Below are 21,124 nucleotides of genomic sequence, written 5' to 3'. Positions count from 1 at the left end.
GGGTCTGTGGTGGATCCGTTAGTCAGGATCATGGCTTGCATGTCGTTGTGAAGCAGGTGGAGGATGGTGACAAACTTTTGAGGGCAGCCGAATTTGAGGAGGACACTCCATAATCCCTCACAGTTGACAGTGTCGAAGGCCTTTGTAAGTTCGAAGAAGGTATGCTCCACAAATGAGTCCCGGTATCATTCTCGTAAACCTACGCTGCATACCCGCCAATATATCCTTCCTAAGGTGTGGTGCCCAGAACTGCTCACAGTACTCCAAGCGTAGTCTAACTAGGGCTTTGTATAGCTGCAGTTTAACTTCTACCCCCTTGTATTCTAGTCCTCTAGCTATAAAGGCCAGCATTCCATTAGCCTTTTTGATTATTTTCTGTACCTGTTCATGATATTTTAATGATCTATGTACCTGAACCCCCCAGTCTCTTTGGACCTCCACTGTTTTTAGCTTTTCACCATTTAGAAAGTACCCTGTTCTATCCTTTTTAGGTTCAAAGTGGATGACCTCATGTTTGCCTACTTTGAAATCCATTTGCCACAGTTTTGCCCATTCACTTAATCTATCGATATCCCTTGGTAATCTTATGCTTCCGTCTACACTGCCTACAATGCCACCTATCTTTGTGTCATCGGCAAATTTGGATATATGACTTTCTATGTCATCATCCAAGTCATTAATAAATGCTGTGAATAGTTGAGGCCCCAACACAGATCCCTGCAGGACACCACTAGACACATCCTGCCAATTAGAGTATCTGGCCTAGAAATTCAGTGGGCTTTGCACCCAGTTACCGCCCAAATAGGGTTTCTGCGCCAGTGTAAGAGGGTGCGCTGATATTCAGCGCTGCGGTAATGGCGGCGGTAGCCGATAGCGCTGCGCCGACACCGATGACGTCATCGGTGTGCGCAGTGCCCCGGTTCCGCCCCGCTTCCGGCCCAAACCCCATATTTAGTTATGGCCGCCTCTTCTGCAGCGGCCGCAAAGCGCTGGAAAAACGGGGCCGTACTGCTGTGCTACTGGGGCGCTTTAAGGTGGAGGTGCGGCCGGCCGCTTTTTCGGCGGCCGTCTGCCTGCACCTCCTTCCCCGGCCTCCTCCACCCCCCCCCCGCGGCATTGCCGGCTGCTTTCCGCGAGCCCGGCACTTCTCCGTGGTGCCGGGCTCATTTGCCGGCACAATCCAGCGGCGATCTCGCTGTTGCAGGCACCTCCCCCTTAAGAGAAGGAGGAGGCCTGCAGTACCGCAGCCTGCCGCTCTGCAGCGGGTGGCGCTGCGGCACCTAGCGCGCCGATATTCAGTTTCAGCGCCCCAAGCGGGGGCGCCGAAACCCTTGATTAGCGGCCGCCTTCGAGTTGGGGCGCTGAAACTGAATTTCCGGCGGGCGCAAGTGGCTCCGCGCGCAGCGCTAACTTTTGGGCGTTAGCCTGCTGGCGGGCCTTAACTGAATTTCTAGGCCCCTGTCCATTATCCCTACTCTCTGTCTCTGGCCGCTCAGCCAATTTCCTAACCAGGTCAGTAATTTGCCTTTAATTCCATAGGCTTCTAACTTAGTAACAGCCTCTTATGTGGGACTTTATCAAATGCCTTATGGAACTCCATATACATAACATCCATAGACATTCCCCTGTCCACTACTTTAGTCACCTCCTCAAAAAATTCACTCAGGTTTGTCAGGCATGACCTACCTTTCACAAATCCATGCTGGCTCTCTCTGATCAACTGAAATTTTTTGAGGTGTTCAGTCACCCTATCCTTAATTATAGACTCTAGGCATTTCCCGACAACGAATATTAGGCTAACTGGTCTATAATTCCCTGGTTTCCTTCTCTCGCCATTCTTATATAGTGGAGTGACTGAGACATGAGGTGAGGAAAACCCCAGTGGTGGAGAGCTTTGGAAACCAGAGGTCCAAAGTACCTCTTCCTCCCAACTATGCTCCAATTACCACACGCCATGTCTCAAATTACTAATATACTGTATTCCAAAATGTTATTGTCTGAAAGAAATCTATCTAATTTCCACTTGAACGAATCAGTACTAACTTCTTCCATCATGTTCCTAGGGAGGCTGTTCCATAGATCGATAACTTGCTCACTGAAATAATGGCCCAGAAATTCGGGTCGGGGGCTTCCCGCGGGTGTCAGCCCCCGACCTGCATTTAGCATGCGCGCTGGCCATTGTGCTGCGGGCCCCCGTGGAATTCCGACCCTGGGCCTGCTCCAACTGCCGGGCGCAGTGCTTGCGTATCCCAGGGGCGCAGTTAGTTCGATGCGTCCCCTGGGATCACTTTGCCCATGGGGAGCCAATCGGAGCAGGGAATGCTTCATTCATAAGTTTGACAGGAAGGGCTGTCAAACTTATAAATACTATAAGCCCCAAAACATCACTAAATCTTCAAATAAATTTAAAAAAAAATAATTTTATTTTCTAACAGGGCTAAAAATAAACTTACCTTTAAAGTATTTAAAAATAATAAACCTGTGGAAAAAATGTTTTAATTTTAATTAATTCACCACTTACCTTGTAAAAAGCAGGCCTTGCGACTGCTTTTTATATGTGTAACTTCTGGAGACTTACCCTCCCGGGGAAACCTGCAAAAAAAACGTAAGTTCGATGCGCACGCGCAGCCTCTCCTGCGCACGCGTTCGACCTTTCAACCCCTTCTTTCAGGGGAACGGAAGTGCCGGTTTCCCGCACATGCGCAGTGCATGCAGGAAACCGGCACTTCCATTGGGCTTACGGGTGAGTACCCCGTGCGTACTCACCCGTGGAGACCCAAATTTCTGGGCCAATATTTCCACAAATTAGTTTTCAATTTACCCCCTTTCAAGTGCAGGCCATGTCCTCTGGTTCTACTGTTCGAGACAAGGTGAAACAGCTCATCATGATCTACATCAACTAGTCCTTTTAGAATCTTAAAAACAGCTATCGTATCACCTCTCGCCCTTCTCTCTTCCAGTGAGAACTGGCCAATTTGCATAATCGCGCCTCATAATCCAATCCCTCCATCCCCTCATCCATCCTGATTGTATCCTTTCAATAGCTAGAATATCCTTTTGGTACTGCAGCGACCAGAACTGTACACAGTGTTCTAAGTACAGCACCAATGAATTATAAAGTGGCAGGATGACCTCACTATTTTGGCTCAATATTAACTGGTTAAAACATCATCATACTATCAGTAGGTCGTCCTTTTGGTTTTCTTTCTTATAGTTGATGTTAATTGTAGTACTTCATTACACAAACCTTACATTATGACTGAGTCAAAGAAGAAAAAAGGAGAAACAGGTCTCATAACCACATCCTGCCCACAGAAGTATTTGAAATGGTATTGGCCTCAGGCAAATTACTGTGCCCATTTTGAAAATACTAGGATATGCAACAATGCAATCTGTGACGTGATTACTTGCTTATCTTGTTAGTGGTTCCCAAATTTGAAACTTTAATTGAAAACACAAGCTAATCCCATGTGGCAACATAGTACACTATAGCCACTAAGGTTTGGCTCCTAGTACCTTTTATTTGTAAGTCAGGATCAGACTTGCAGCCACAAAGCTCAATCTACCAGCCTGCTTTCAGTCTATGGAAATTTGGAATAAACAGCACAACACCAGGGGCTGGCGGAGGGTCTCGAAATCCAAAAAAGAAAGAAGACTTCCAGGGATATAGGTCCATCAGACTACTCACCCCCCCCCCCCCCCAATAGTGTGGTAACACCTGCCTAGCTTTGGATTATTACAAGTTACAGATCTGCTTTAGATATTCTCTTGGATGCTGTGGTGCTGGTCACTTCCATAAGCGATCTGAGCATTGTATGTTCCGGAGTGTGCCAGTACTGTTCAATATCTAATTATACAATACAGTTACCCACAGGTGTAACAACAGGACCCCCCTTGTGATCTGAGCTAGCTATTGCATCTCTTGCCTATGTCCTCACACATGCCTCTCCGATCCTTCTTAACACTCAGTGAAAAGCACATTCATGGATTGAAGTTTGATGTGAACTATTAAGTTGCTTTATTTCTCAAACAGGAGTGAACATACAGAGCAAAGGTTACAATCCAACCCCACTTACTTCACTCAATTTTCACTTGTTTCCTTGAAACATAAGAAAGAAAAAAAAAGTGCAGTCTATCCCTTTTCTGGGCTTGCCTTCATGTTTTTGGCATTTCGCCCATCTTTCTAAACAACTTCCAGTGACAAAAACTGAACTCTTTGGGGCCGATTTTCCTGCAGGTGTGGGGAATTGTCGGGTTCCCCGAATGTTGGGGTTCCCACATGAATGTAAATGGGTCTGCCAGATTGATGCAATTTTCCCTCAATTGACCAATTCATTTCCAGCGTGTGGGGACCCTTGCTAATTGACTATTTCCAGTCAGAAAGTCGCACAGTATGATGTCATAATTCATGGTGTTTTTAAGGTCCACAGCAAGCATTGCTACCTCTGCAGGCTTCCAAACGAACCTTACAGGATGGCAGAGGAGCCTGCAGCAGCTGTGGCCAAGGCCAGACCCCGAGCTGCCTCCAAATTCGACGAGGCTTCACTGCAGGCAATATTGGATGGGGTGAGGGCCCACAGGGAGGTCCTCTTCCCTAGGTCAGGGAGGAAGAGGCCTCCCACTGAGACCAAGGCTGCATGGATGCAGGTGACAGCAGATGTCAACTCACTGGGAGTCACCAGAAGAACCTGGATACAATGTTGGAAACGATTCCATGACCTTCACTGTACAGGAAAAGTAAGTATGAAGTTTCCATCACCCTCAAACTGATCCCCATTGCCTTTCCCCACCAGCACTCAGCTTTAGCACTCTCTTCCTCCACATCCCACTTCACAGTCACATCCATGCTCCCTTACCCATTCCCTCACTCTCTATGCTCACATTCACATAACTATTTCACCATGCAGCCCTCACATTCTCTCTCACTCTGATGCTTTGAACACAACTGACAACACACAGGGAGGGCCCTTGGTCTTGCAGCCTCACTCCATCTTTGTCTCCCTCTAAGTATCTATGCTATGCAATCTCTACACTCACTCCTTCATTCTCACTCAAACTCCACTTGTCTCCCTCATTGCAGGAAAAGAGAGCTCACAACAACAGAGAGCGAGCCAGGACTGGAAGAGGCCCACCCTCAATAGCCCACCTGACCCCCTGGGAGGAAGGAGTGCTGGAAATTGTCGGGGCTGATGTGGCTGCGGAAGCTGGGGAAGGAGAGACAGGGGCAGTTCCGCAAGCTGGTGACAGAATAGTTTTCCATCTCTCTCATTGACATAGCATGAGTCGCTGTTATGATTCTGAAGCTACATCACTTGGACTTATGAACATCTGCAAAATCCAATGTGCATGTAACCTTGGCATCACATCTCTAACTCTTTCCTTTACTCCCCCACAGGACCATCCAGAGCCCCCGTCCCCACTGCGGAGGAGGAAGAGGCTGAGCAGCCAGACGCCTCAGAGGAAGCTCCAATCTCTGAGGGCGCAGCGTCAGCAGAATTCAGCGCACCCAGCACCAGCGCAGACACTCACACCTTGGTGGGACCTTCGCGAGATAGAGTAGTGTTGTCACCTGGTGTATCACAGCTCACAAGTGAGCATCAGCAGATGGTGGAGACAGGGACAGCAGTGGAGAGTCCTCGTCGGAGGGCGCAGGACTCTGCCAGCTCAGCTCAGCTGCATGTCGACCCTCTGCCTCTGGGTCCATCCGCAAGAGAAGAGGTAATGGATCTCCATACACAGATGCAGGAGTCTCTGGCAGGTTTTGTCTCCAGGGTCGCTGCGAGTGTGGAGCGAATGGAGGAGTCCATAGCGAACATGAGCAGAGCCTTTGTGGAGTCATTGGCGCATGAACGCATCACCACGGAAAGGATGGCAACCTCCGTGGAAAGGATGGCTACAGTAGAGGAGAGGATGGCTACGGCCATGGAGGAGCTAAGTCGCCAGAGTGTTGAAAACATGGTGAGTGTTCAGAATAGACTGACATCTCTGGAGGAGCGATGGTCAGCTATTGAACAGAGAAACCAGACCTTCATGGCAGGCCCTCTGAGTAGGACTGCCATTATAGAAACGGGTCCCCGTGGCCCCCCTGATGTGCAGCAAGCTGCTCTCAAGCCACTTGCAGGCACTGAGGGGGACCTGACCCATGAGAGGGAGGTTGGTGGCAGACCTCAAGGAAGTGGGGGCTCCTCTCCAAGCACTCACACTTCCATGCCACTGCAGAGCCCTCGGTCAGAGCCCCGCCGGAGTCCACACCCAACGGAGATAGAGGTCTCAACCCCTGCACAGCCGCAGGAGCAGCAGACTGCTGGCGAGCCCTCACAGGCTCGCCATCCCAGAGGATGCCCGCCAAAGGTGTCGAGACAGGAGCAGCAGGAAAGTGAGCAAGGGGCCTCCACATCTGCTGAAGCCACAGGGGAACCACTACGTAGGAGCACGTGTAAGAGGAAAATAAAGCATTAATAGTCACAAGGGTAGTCACTTGGGTGAAATGTTGTGTTTATTTGAAAAATGCCATCAGCTGGTTATTGTAAATAAAATTTCTGATGGCAACTTCTGCAGTTGTGGCGTGTGTCATTTCACGAATGGGGCTGGAGGTCCTCTAATGCCAAGAGGGGAAGGAAAAAAAGGCCTCCCATGCTTCTGGTAGGTGCCTCAGTTGAGGAAGCGCTGAGTGAGGGTGGCGAGAGGGGCTCCCCAGGAGCTCACACTGGAGAAGTGTGTGAGGCTCCAACCTTCCACAGCTGTGCCTAAGCCTGGAACAAGTTGCCACAAGCCTGAAACAACAAGGTCCTGCAACCTACAAATGATGTCTGATTAAATCTCTTCTTTCCTGATTGACCTGCAGCTGATAGTCAGCAATCCGATATTGTTCACGCCAGGTTTCATCAGCGGGGTTCCCACCAGGCGTGTTTAACGTGGGAAAAGACTGAAAATAGCAAGGGCCCCTTAAAATGGCATTATAGATGCCAATTATTAGTGATTAAGGTGCCTGAAGACCACTCCCGTCTGCTGCAGGTGGGACTGATTCGGGTCGGACAGAAACGCCTGGGTGAAAATCGGATGGGGCGGGGAATTAGGCGGGGGGGGTCACGACCCCCTATTTTTGCGATTTCCCCCCCCCACACATGCCTGAAAGCCCGCCTGACGGCTCCAGGAAAATCGGCCCCTTTATCTTTGCTTCTAACTCCAGGCCCAGGCATGCACCTCACAGTCTCTTGTTTAAAACTTGACTGACTGTCCGCTTTTTACTTCTAATCTCTCTGGTTTAGAAATTGGTTGACGCTGTGCCCATTTAATACAAGTATAAAACGGGTGCCAAGGCATTCCATATTGGTAAAGACAGAAAAAGAGGCATTCAGGGCCTGCCTCTGAATCAGACATTAGGTACTTTTTGAGGACCCTTTGCAAATTTGGTCTGTCCTGAATCCCTTCCGATTGCTTCTTTCCTCTCCCGATCGCCCCACTCCCTCCCAAATCCTACACGAGGGCTGCTGTCGGCAACCTGAAATCCAGTGCCGATTCGCAGGCGAGCTATCGGTTATCACCCAGCATGCGCCCACAGCTCACCGGTCACATTTAAATGAGGCCCAAAGCCCAATAGCGGGTAATCTCAGTTCGCACCGGCAGGTTGGCATAAATCAATTTCTAGGCCTCTGTGCTCACAGTAAGTCAAAAAGCTGCGTCCCTCGGACTTTCCAGAATCTATCCCAGGGAGCCCACAATCCACATTATCCACAACTTTTTATTCAAAGTAATGCACACCATATCCACGCCTCTCCATCCACCCTGTGGAACAAAGTCAAGTGTCCTGACTTTGGACTAAGACCTACATATCCAACACACTGAACAGTGCAAAGTAGAGTGCAGGTTCCAGCATGGTCATCTTAACTGTCCGAGAGATAGAAAATCTCACCATCGAATTAGTGGAGGCAAAAAAAATAGTCTTACTCTGGATTATTCAAATACATTTTTTTTGCACAAAAAATGTTAGTTTTCCAATAATTTGAAATAAGCAATTTAAAAAAGAAACACAGCAAAGTGGACATTTAGCACTAAGAAAATTGTATTGCCAGATAATTTGAAGAAAGTGACTTTGGTTGAAGATCAATAGATTGCACAGCACATACTGGAAATCAAAACAAAAAACAAAAATGTTGGAAATACACAACAGGTCGGTCAGCATCTGAAATAGAAGAGATGGTTTCCACTGACCCTCCGTTCGAACCCTGTTCAGATAAAGGACTTGGACCAACGCAATGCACGACAATGAAATTCTAATTGATTAAAGAATTAATTGTATAAAATTGAAATCAGTTTTCAGTTAAATGCACACATGAAAACAGCAGAACCTGACATTAGAAGCTTGTCAATTTGATTAGCAAATTAGCAACTTTTTCCCACAATTTTTCCAAAATAATAATTTCAATAACGTACCAATTAAAATAAAAATGTAAAATTAAACATGTACTGGTTGATCTAACATGGCATCAACACTGACAAATAGTACAGATTTAGAAAAACAGAACTGAAATTATAAATTAATAAATTTAGTCAGAAATGTCCATACAGTGAGGGACACAAGCTTGTAAAATGTAAGCAACATATGATTTTTTAAACAGGTGAGTAACTTAATTATTAAATACAAGCAGTGCATTATTACATATAGTAAGTATATTATGAAATTAAATAAGTAATTATATTTAATAAGTAATTTAACAAATTTGGTGAATAATTTCATGAATTATTAAATTAATCAGTAACTTAAGGGTCGATTTTAACCCCAAATGGGTTTCAGGTAGGCGTGGGTTTGGGGAGGGTGGGGGGAGTGCATAATGCACTCACAGGTCTAAGTTTGAGGCCTGGGGTATTTTGACTCCTGGGCATCGTCTACATGCCGCCAGTCAGCTGCCTGTCTGAAACAGATGGGAAGTGGCAGCTGGCTTGGGTGAGTACGGTTTGGGTGGCCACAAGCTGCTGGCTGGCACTGCAGAAAGGCTGGTCAGCATGCAGGTAAATAGCGGAAAAGGATGCCGCGATATTACTTATGGGGCCCAGTCAGAGCACTCCTGCTCCCCCCGGTCCCATAAAGGAAAATCTTGGACCTACCTTGAAGAACCTCCTCTGTCTGCAGATCAATTGCAGACCTACTTCAGCCTGGCGGGAGAACTGCGGCAGCTTCTGTTAGATCCGTGATTCTGAGGGTATGCTGTTATTCAATAACCACACGGATGCTGTAACTTAACAATAAACAGGTATTTACTGGAGGAGGGTAGTCTCAAGACTGGGGGTACAGAGGCATGCGCAAAGCTTATATACAGGTGTGGTCACTGCCGGTACTACAGTATACAGGAGCTGTAAAAGTAGTTCTGTCTTAAAGGCACATACACTACAATTCCTCCCCTTTTAGATTAGTAGTACCCCTAATATTCAAATAACAATTAACACTTTAACAGGTACATTAAACAACAATAGTCCATTTATAGATTCAGTCTTTGGGGCGGCTTCCTGACCCTTTCGGGATAGCGCCTTTCCTGAGGTTCTTGTTCTTGGTGCAGAGGCGATTCTGACCCCTTTTCATCGGGTAGTTCATCGGGTTCCACTGCTACTGGTTCTGAGGTAGATGCTACCGGTATGTCGGGTTCATCGCCAGGTACCCGAGACATGGGGTTGACGTGTTCCTGTGACGCTAAGATCTGATCGACGTGGCGTCTCACAATGTTCTCCCCGACATCCACTGTGTACATTAATGGCCCCTGCCTTGTGCATATCATTCCGGGTTGCCATTTCTCTGTTCGATAGTCACGGGCCAAGACTGGTTGTCCTACATTGAAGCTCCTTGTCGGCTTCTCATTGATGTGCTGGAATTGTTTGTCCTCAACATTTCTTCGCACATTTGGTCTGAGCAAGTCCAGACAAGATCTCAACCTTCGGTTAAAGAACATCATGGCCGGGGTCTGGTTGGTAACTGCATGTGTCGCATTTCGGTAGGCTAATAAGAAATTGTCCATCTTATGCTGTAGTGGAATTTCATCGTCGCACATGGCCTTTATCGCCTTCTTAAAGGTTTGTACGAACCTCTCAGCCAATCCATTTGTGGCTGAATGATACGGGGCGGATGTGTAATGCCTTACCCCATTCCTTCTCATAAATTTTTGAAACTCTTCGGACACAAACTGTGGTCCATTATCAGAGCAAATCTGCTCTGGCAAACCGTTTCTGGCAAATATGGTCCGTAGGACTGCAATCGTTTTCTCTGTAATGGTTGAAGACATTTTTATCACCTCAGGCCACTTTGAATGAGCATCCACTGCTATTAAGAACATTGAGTCCATGAATGGACCAGCAAAATCAATATGCGCCCGTTGCCATGGAGAGGAGGGCATCTCCCATGGGTGTAGAGGGGCATGTGGTGGTGCATTTTGGACCTTCTGGCATCCTAAGCAGCTCTTAGTTAGGTCTTCGATTTGTTGATCGATTCCCGGCCACCACACATAAGCCCTAGCAAGGCTTTTCATTTTCACTCCCCCCAGATGACCTTCATGTAGCTCATTTAGCACTCTCTCCCTTAACTTGGGTGGAATCACCACTCTGGATCCACACATCACTGTCCCCTGGCATACTGACAGCTGTTCTCTTCTGGATGAGAATGCTGGCAACAGTGAGTTGCCATGTGTTGGCCATCCCCTCACCATCAAATCATATACCCGAGACAGCGTCGGATCATTGCGGGTCTCTTTCTCTATATCCGCGTTCGTTACTGGCAATCGTTCAATTATTGACGAATAAAATATCTCGATAGGGTCCACTGCTGGTGCTTCCTCCACAGTAGGCAGTGGCAGGCGCAATAGCCCATCAGCGTTCCCATGCTGTTTCGTGCCTTTATATTCTATTTCATATTGATTCGCCGCTAGAAACAGGGACCATCTTTGTAACCGTTGTGAAGGACTGAGTTCACTGTCACCTTAAAATCCCCACAGATGCGGACCTTCTTTGGTTCCCCAGGCGTATCACTCAACGACCTCTTCATTTCAGGAACAATGGGTGTAGCCCACTCGCTCCAGTCCACTTTGGACAGTACTCCTGAACGTTCCAACCCTTCCAGCTCTGCTTCAACAGCTGGTCTGATTGCATAAGGCACTGGTCTGGGCTTAAGAAACTTTGGTCTTGCATTTTCCTCTATTTTAATCATTGCTGTTATGCCTTTTAGTGTTCCTAGTCCCTCCTGGAACACTTCTTTTGCGTCAGTTAGCATTTTTGACAGTCGTCCAGGTGTGACGTCGTCATCCTTTTTGGCCTCAACCTTCAGTGCCTGTATGGAATGCCAATCTAATTGTATCTTCCGGATCCATTCACGTCCTAGCAGTGGTGGTCCTCCATCTGGCAATACATATATATCCATTTTAGGTATTTCCTGGCCTTTATATATCACTTTCACCCTTATTTTTCCTTTGGGGTAGACTTTTTGCCCCGTATACGTCTTCAAGACAATCTCTGTAGCTTTCAAGGGTATATGTGAAAATAGCCGCTTGTAGTCCCTTTGGTTTATGACTGTTAGGGCTGATCCTGTGTCCAATTCCATTTTCACTTGGACTCCGTCTATCTTGAGTGTAACCCAGATAGTCTGGTGAGCCTCCATTTCGGTTACCTTATGTAGTTTCAGACAACCCAGCTCCTTGCTTCCGGAGTCTGTGTCACTTTTCTGTTCGTCTGAACCACTGTCCATCACCTGGTGTACCTTTTTGTACTTCTCCTGTGGAGATTTCTTACTGTTGGTTTTCTTCCCAGACCTGCAGACTCTTGCTATGTGTCCTGCTTTTCCACACTGTCTGCACACTTGGCCCTTGAACCAACAATCCTTCTGGTCATGTGTTGTTCTGCCGCAGCGGTAGCACTTCCCTGTTCCATAGGACATTTCATTGGTGCCATATTCTTGCGGTCTCCGTTGTATCTCTGCAGCGCCCCTTGCGGCTGCTTCGTGTGATACTGCCATACTGAAAGCCTTGTCCAGCGTAAGATCCTTTTCTGATAGAAGCCGTTTCTGGGTTCCTTCACTTTGTAGCCCACACACAAACTTGTCCCTTAACGTATCTGCTAGTCCCGCTCCAAACTGGCAGTGTTTTGATAGCTTGCGCAGTTCCGTTAGGTACTCAGCATTGCTTTTGTCTTTGTGTTGGTTCCTTTTATGGAACTTAAATCGTTCTGCTATCAGCAGTGGTGTGGGGTTTAAGTGGTCCTGTAGGATTTCCACTATGCTTTTGAAATTCTTGTTCACCGGCTTCTCTGGGGTTATTAGATTTTGCAGTAACCCATAAGTTTTTGCACCCATGGAATTTAACAATACCAGTGCTTTACTAGCATCTGGCACTTCATTCGCCCTGCAGTACACCTCAATACGTTCCACATATGTCGCCCAATCTTCGACTTCATTGTCGAACGTAGAGATACTGCCACTCTTCGGCATCCCTGGGTGTGATTTAACTGTCAAAAATGGCGTCTCCTGCACTTCCCCTTCTTCTCCGCTGGCACAAAATGGCGTCTCCCGCGCTTTCCTTCCTTCCCGTGCTCGCCCTTCTTCTCCGCTGCGGCTTCTAAACATGGCGTCTCCCGCGCTCTTCCTTCTTCTCCGCAGCTCAATGGCGTCTCCCGTGCTCTTCCTTCTTCTCCGCAGCTCAATGGCGTCTCCCGTGCTCTTCCTTCTTCTCCGCAGCTCAATGGCGTCTCCCGTGCTCTTCCTTCTCCGCAGCTCAATGGCGTCTCCCGTGCTCTTCCTTCTTCTCCGCAGCTCAATGGCGTCTCCCGTGCTCTTCCTTCTTCTCCGCAGCTCAATGGCGTCTCCCGCGCTCTCACTTCTTCTCCCTGCGGACCCTGTTCAGCCCGTGAGCCCTGGCTGTGCTCTGCCCGTTCTTCTTTTTATTATTTTTTCTTTTCTCGACGCCGCTCTGTCTTGAACCCGGCTGTTGCTTTACCCTCTCTCCGGTTTTTTTTGGGGGGGGTCTTTTTCTCGACGCCGCTCGGTTTTCAACCCCCGGCTGTGCCCTGTGTGCTTCACCCTCTGTCTTACCCCGTCGACGCTGCTTGGCTTTCTCTCCGCCGTCGGTCGGCTCCAGCCGCCGCTGCCCGGGAAGGTTCTGCACTGGACCTGTCGCCAGTCTCTTGCTGATCGTCGTGGCTGGGGAACCAAGCCCGGCTCTCCACAGCCTCCCCTGCAATGTTCACTCTCTGCCTGACGACTGGGCGGTTGCTCGTGGTCAATGCCCGTGTTCCTGGCCTCGACTGTTTTTTTTTAGTTGCAGGTAGATTCGAATCGACACTCGTCGCCACTGTTAGATCCGTGATTCTGAGGGTATGCTGTTATTCAATAACCACACGGATGCTGTAACTTAACAATAAACAGGTATTTACTGGAGGAGGGTAGTCTCAAGACTGGGGTTACAGAGGCATGCGCAAAGCTTATATACAGGTGTGGTCACTGCCGGTACTACAGTATACAGGAGCTGTAAAAGTAGTTCTGTCTTAAAGGCACATACACTACAGCTTCCCCACTCAGGCCCCAGTTAAAACACCATCAAGGTCCTTTTGACGTAATAGGACCCCAATTTGTATCAATTCATGGGGCCCCCACTTGCTTTAGGTGGCTGCTTCATCCGCCTGCAGAACCCCGCAGGTAAAAATCGTCAGCGTCAGGAAAGGGTCGAGTTACCAGCGGGTGAATAAACCCCCCCCTTTTTAATTGCCCACCCACCCAATTTCTGCTGGGCGGGTAGGGTTAAAATGGACCCCTTAATTAATTCAGAAATAGAATGAGTAACTTACTGAATGATGAGATCTTAATTAAACTGCTGGTAGCATGGCCTTTGTTGTTGGGGCTCGCTGTCAGATATACGGACTGTAAAATAATTCTTTTGCAGAATGCTCCTCCTCCCTGGGGTAAGTATTTTTTAGGCTTCTCTGGCAGAAAACGATCCTGAGACACCGCCCAAGATTGGGTTTGCACTTGTATTTGGTGGAAAGGAGTGCGAGCTGGGGCAAAACCCTTGATTAGGAACACCACCACCTCCAAGTTCACCTCCAAGTCACACACCATCCTGACTTGGAAATATATCACCGTTCTTTCATCGTCGCTGGGTCAAAATCCTGGAACTCCCTCCCTAACAGCACTGTGAGAGTACCTTCACCACATGGACTGCAGCTGTTCAAGAAGGTGGCTCATCACCATCTTCTCAAGGGCAACTAGGGATGGGCACTAAATGCTGGCCTTGCCAGCGACACCCACATCCCATGAACGAATAAAAAAAGGTTAAAACTTAGGCATTTTTATGGCAGTAAAATACTTGGACTCAATTCACTATGCTAGTTGATAACAAATTATGCCACGTGAAAGAGATAATTTATCACTACTTTGGGACATCCCAAAGTTCTTTGCAACCAATGGGTTACTTTTTGAAGTGCAGTAATTGTTATTATTTAGGCAAACACAGCAGCCAACAAGATCCCACAAACAGCACATGAATGAATGACCAGATAACATGTTTTTGGTGGTATTGGTTGAAGGACAGGACATTGGGAGAAGTCCCCTGCTCTTCTTCAGATAGTGCCATGGGATCTTTTCCATTCAGCTGAGCAGGTTTACCGTCTCATTCGAAATATATTGTTGAATTTTACACACTCTAATGTCACAATAAGCATGCTGGCCCTTCCACAACACAGATTTACCTAATTACAATTCTGTAAGAAACAAAGAAAGAAATTGCATCTTTCATGAATTCAGCACATCCTAAAGCACTTTACTACCAAAGAAGTACTTTTGAAGAGTAATGTAGGGAAACGCTTCAACAATTAGCACAAAACATGGTCCCACAAACAACCATGAAATAAATGACCAGATAAACTGTTTTAGTGATGTTGGTTGAGCGATAAATATTGGCCAGGACAGCAGGGAGAACTCCCCTACTTTTCTTTGAATAGTGTCATTGATCCTATACGTCCACCTGTGAGGGCAGACGGGGGCTTCGGTTTAATGTCTCATCTGAAACACGGCACCTCTGACAGAACAGCACTCCCTCAGTACTTCACTGAAGTGTCAGCCTAAACTTGTGCTGTCAAGTCTCTGGAGTGGGACTTGAACCCACAACCTTCTGACTCAGCAGCGAGAGTGCGACCACTGAGCCATGGCTGACACCTATGTCTAAACGCTTGATAATTTTTTTCCTCCTCCAATCATGCGGTTGCTGACCCATGTTGAACTGTGGTTCCACAGGTACAAGTGGGCCTTCAGTATCTCACCATGTCGTCATGTGGGAGCCTAGGTACTGAGGCAATTAAACACTCAGGCAACAAGCCAACTAATACTTGTTAGCTAAATGTCCGCTTTCCAGCAGCAAGAAGAAGTAGCATTTATATAGCACCTTTCATGACCTCAAGATGTCCCAAAGTGCTCCACAGCCAATGAAGTACTGATGAAGTGTTGTCACTGTTGTAATACAGGAGTCACTGAACAGTGATCAGGAGTGAGAATGCTTGCTGATTTCACCACCTCCTCCCCACATCCCCCCTCCCTCCACCATCTCTCCCCCATCCCCAACCCCACCTCCCCCCCATCCCCAACCCCACCTCCCCATCCCCACCCCAACCTCCCCCCACCCCCACCTCCCCATCCCCAACCCCACCTCCCCATCCCCACCCCAACCTCCCCCCACCTCCCCATCCCCAACCCCACCTCCCCCCATCCCCACCCCCACCTCCCCCCATCCCCACCCCCACCTCCCCCATCCCCACCCCACCTCCCCATCTTCTCTTCCCCTCCTCCCCTCTCCTCTTCCTCCCCTTGCCTTCTCTCCCCCCTCCCCCTCTCTCCTCCCCTCCCTTTCCTCCCTCCCCCCTTCTCCCTCTCCTCCTCCTCCTCCCCTCACCTCCCTTCTCCTCCTCCTCCCTCCCCTCTTCCCTTCTCTCCCCCTCTCCTCTCCCTTCTCTCCCCCTCTTCCCTCCCTCCCCCCTCCCCCTCCTGCTCCCCCTGTTTTCTCTTCAGCTGTCTCCCAAGTGTTGATTCACACTGTAGTATAAATCACACAAGGGTGTTGGCTGCCCTTTGGTGCCTAACCTCCTTCATTCTTCACATGCAAACCTATACCTTGAGTGTTAGCAGTCTTGCTCTACCAAGGAGGGCATCACAGACAGACCTGATTGTTCACACTCAGTGTTGACCTCCAGTTAGGATTTCAACCTGCCAGGATTGTCCTGGAGTCACCAGGAATAAAACATTCATCTGGACACTAGTGTGAGTAATTGGGGGGGGGGGGGGGGTGGTGGTGGGGGGAACCATACAGGCCTTAAAAAATGTGTTTTTTCATTTTCATTGTACACTTTTGTTTATTAGTTATAAAAATATTGGAGATGGGGGGAAATAAAGGCTGGTTGACTGACAATCAAGCAGAGAACCGGGACCGGCTGATGTGCCGGGAACAGTCAGTGAAGGAGTCGGGGGTTGCGAGGGAAGGAGTGAGACTGGGGCTCAGGTGATTGTGGCTCATGTGGAGGGAAAGAGGGAGTGGGATGGACGTAGGGAACAGTATTTTCTGCAGTGCTGGGATAGCAGCAGTAGCAGTAACATGGTGAGTGGGAGCAGCGCTGAGACCAGTGACTCAGCACTGACTAGAGTTTGACATAGCCCATGGTAAGTAGTTGATCTGTACTATACACCACACGCATTACTGACTGAGCCATGGGGGAACATTTCTTTTTTATACAGAGAAAATACTTGTGTTGTGTTACAGGGGTAAATGGGACTATTGCCTGCAGTAGGCCCCAGGGGAACATTGCCGCACCCACAGCAACAGAAGGAGTTAGGTAGTAAGTCATTGTCCACCATTTTCGAAGGGCTACCGCCTACTACCATGTTTCTGGTGGGCAGAAGAGCTGAAAATTCATCCCGCTGTCTTGCAATTATTGTTCAGACCAGTGACTCAGCACTGACCAGAGATTGACATAGCCCATGGTAAGTAGCTGATCTGCACTATACATCACACGCATTACCGACTGAGCCACGAGGGAGCTCCTCCTAGTTATCTGATAGAAAACCGTACAAAACAGCGAGCATTTATGTGCATTGTGCTAATAGTATTAGCTTGGCTCAGGTAGTAACACTTTAGCCTCTGAGTTAGAAGGTTGTAGAATCAAGCTCAACTATGGCCTTTGTAGTGTATGTAACCGTTCCACCTTTAAGAGAACTATTTTAGTAACCGTCCACCTTTAAGAGAACTATTTTAAGAGTTGCACTACTTTATCTTGGCTGCTGTATACTGTAATACCGGCGGTGACCACACCGGTATATAAGTGCTGTGTAATGATTTATTGGGCAGTTCCGCCCTGACCTTCGACTAGTAAAGACCTGTTAAAAGTTACTCTTGTGGTCTGTGTAGTAATTCTCATTATAACACACAGACTTAACAGTGGCGACGAGTACGATCTTACCCTGCAGCAGAGATACATCCAAGGCAGTTTAACGGGCGTCGAGAGGAGGCATCCGCCCTCATCATTCTGCTGAGAGAAGACTCGGGTCTGCAGAGCAAAGGAAGAATTCTGACACGAAGCCTTCCATCAGCAACAGGCAGTGATCATCCCTTCTATCACGGTGGTGGGTAAGCCGATCAGCGACGAGCAGCAAGTCGGCCACGTTGACTGTGAGTAGGGGAGAAAATAACAAAAAAAAACGGAGGATATAAGGGCGGAGAACTCGTCCACGGCCGGGGAAAAGAGCCGGACAGAAGTCGGGGCCAGAGGCGCTGAGACTGGGGCAGCGTAAGGCACGGAAGCCGTGGTGAACGCAAACGCAGCCGGTGTGAGAGACCGGGCTACAAGCGGGAACGCAGCCGGTGTGAGAGACCGGGCTACAAGCGGGAACGCAGCCGGTGTGAGAGACCGGGCTACAAGCGGGCTGGGAGACGCAACAGCGTCGAGAGAGAGCTCGACCGCGACCGGTGAAAAAGGCTGGGCAGCTACCGAGGCCACGAGGCGCAGCGACCGGGACAGCGTAAGGCGCGGGAGAAAATAGCGGGCTGGGAGATGCAACAGCGTCGAGAGAGAGCTCGACCGTGACCGGTGAAAAAGGCCGGGCAGCTACCGAGGCCGCGAGGCACAGCGACCGGGTCAGCGTAAGGCGCGGGAGAAAATAAAAATAAAAAACGCGGAGAACTCAGCCGCAGCTGGGGGGGGAAGGACCGGACTGCAAGAGGGGCTGGGAGGCATGATCTGAAAACCGCTGGGGAGGGCGAACGCAGCAATACGGCAATCGCCATTACAGCCAGCGGGGGAGAAGGCAAAACGCGGGAAGCCGCCATTTTCGTAGGCGGGGGAAGAAGATGAGCGCGGGAAACCGCCATTTTGGAAAAAAAAAAGAAAAGAAAAATTTCTTTTTGTCTCTTAAGAAGGTTGCGAAGATGCCTAAGCGTGGTAACATCAGCGATTTCGATCCCGATGTTGAAGATTGGGCCACGTATGTAGAACGCATAGAGATATATTGTAAGGCAAATAAAATATCAAATGAAGATAAAGCATTAACCTTACTAAACTCAATGGGTGCGAAGACATACGGGCTATTGAAGCATCTTCTATCACCAGCTAAACCGGCGGATCAGACTTTCGCTAATATTGTTGCTGTCCTGAAGGATCATTTGAACCCCACACCGCTGATGTTAGCGAAACGATTTAAATTTTATGCGAGAACGCAACTGAAAGAGGAAAGCAATGCGGAGTACTTAATTGAACTGCGTAAGCTAGCGAAATACTGTCAGTTTGGGGAAGGACTGACAGAGGCACTGAGAGACAAATTCGTGTGCGGATTGTCGAAAGAAGGAACCCAAAAGCGGCTACTTGAAGAGAATGATCTTACACTTGATAAGGCTGTCTCTATTGCAGCATCGCACGAAGCCGCAGCGAGAGGCACTGCGGAAATGCAGCTGAAGGCAGTGGTACTCAGCGTAGATCAAATGGCTTTGGGTACAACGAAATGTTATCATTGTGGGAAGACAACACACGATCAGAACCAATGCTGGTTTAAAAACCAGGAATGTAGAAAATGTGGCAAGCTTGGTCACATAGCTAAAGTATGCCGGTCAGGAAAGAAGACCAGCAACAAAAAGTCACCGCAGGAAAAGTGCAGCAAGGTACACAAGGTGGCTGAGAAGAGTTCGGATGAACAGAATTCGGATTCAGACTCCAACAGCAAGGAACTGGGTAGTCTGAGAATTCACAACGTGAGTAAGGAAGCTGACCGACAAACTATCTGGGTCACACTGCAGATAGCAGGAGTCCAAGTGAAGATGGAATTGGACACCGGATCGGCGTTGACGGTCATGAATAAGCAAGATTACAAAAGGTTATTCACACATATTCCCCTACGGGATACGGAGATAGTATTAAAGACATACACGGGGCAAAGAGTATACCCCATCGGAAGGATAAAAGTCAAGGTGGTACACAAGGGCAAAGAACACCAAGGAATGGACTTATATGTACTACCTGAGGGAGGTCCACCACTTCTGGGACGGGAGTGGATCAGGAAAATAAATATGGACTGGCACCCCATAAAAGCAATGACGGAAAGTCCAGAAAAGGAGCGGGAAGTCCTGAGGTGTCCAACGTGCAACAAAGTCTACAAACAAAGGGTAAAAAACCTGTTTCAGAAGCACGTGCTGCAGTGCGGAAACCAGACGTCACAGGAGGATGGTGAAGGGAACAAAGCCCAGGATAATGATTCAAACAAAAGGAGGTACCCCCGACGCAGTGCCCGGGCCCACCCAACTACATTTTTTGGGTTGACTCCCTTTTATGGTGGCAAGTCATATGGTGAAGAGGATTTTCCATTCTACCGAGATCCTTCGGAGAAGAAAAGAGGAGAGCAGTCAACTCAAGGGCAGGTAGACGGAGCCGATGATCCAAGCACGTCTTCTGATGAGGATATGGAATACTACTACAATTTCACCAGAACTGTCATCATGTCCGATCGCGAGGGAAGACTCGAGCCGTGCAGTTTCTTTGACGGCGAGGAAGATTGCCGCCTACCCAGGATCAGCTCAGACTCGGGAACTGATGATGGTAAGACCAGCCCATGTGCAAAAGACAAGTCTAAAATGGACTTGCAGACTAATGATGGAAAAACGAAGGAGTGCATAAATGCTTCAGAAGAGAACAAAGTATCAGAACAGAATTCCACTGAACAACAACAACATAGTTTGACAGAGAATTCTGAGTCTGTCCAGTCTACAGACAGGCACATTTCTGAGGAACACCGGGCTCGAACTCAACTCAATTTCAAACTACAACAGCAATTAGAACAAATGATTCGCCGTTTTGAGCAAGAGATGAATGCAAAGAAAAAGTTCTTTGACACAGAGTGGGAGAATCTGGCAAGACAGCAGAAGCAGCTGATTGAGGAAATGGAACAGGAACACACAAACCGTCTGCGCGATGAGGCCAAACGAATCAAAGCTGAGCAAGAAAGGGAATATGTCAAATTCATCGATCAGTTGAAAGCTAGGAAGAAAGAGCACCCTTTTGTGAGCAGTGTCAGCAGTAATAAGCCACTCAGGGAATTGGTGGCAGAGGCAAAAACTGAAGATGCTGCAGAGATCAAATTTGTTGCTGAAAGCACTACTTCCAGAGCTTTGCTTCGAATTAAAGAATTACCAGTTAAAATTGTGAAAACCTTAAGAGAGAAGATTGGCATGGAGAAACATTGTGTCATTTTCGAATGCAAGGTTTCCAGGCCAAATGCTGCGGTCAAGTGGTATTACAAAGACAAAGAGATTCATCCCAGTAATAAATATGAGATTGTGAGTGAAGATGTGTACAGGAAGCTCGTTATTAATAATGTCGCTTTTGAAGATGAAGGCAACTACATGTGCGATGCCATAGATGACCAAAGCCCAGCAAAGTTATATGTAGAAGAGCAATCAATTGCCATCATTAAACCCATATGTGATGGGGAAGTGACAGAGCCAAGTGACGCCATTCTTGAGTGTGAGCTTTCAGTTGCTGACGTGAAGCCTCCAAAATGGATACTAAATGGTGAAATTCTTCATGCTTCTGAAGAGGTGGACATTGAGCATCGTGGCACTATTCATCGTCTCAC

The sequence above is a fragment of the Somniosus microcephalus genome, chromosome 1 (assembly GCF_052327205.1).
Source record: "Somniosus microcephalus isolate GS21.2 chromosome 1, FLI_Smic_1.0, whole genome shotgun sequence".
Lineage (NCBI taxonomy): Eukaryota > Metazoa > Chordata > Chondrichthyes > Squaliformes > Somniosidae > Somniosus > Somniosus microcephalus.
The sequence above is the reverse complement of the archived record's forward strand: the minus strand, read 5'-3'. Positions refer to the sequence as shown.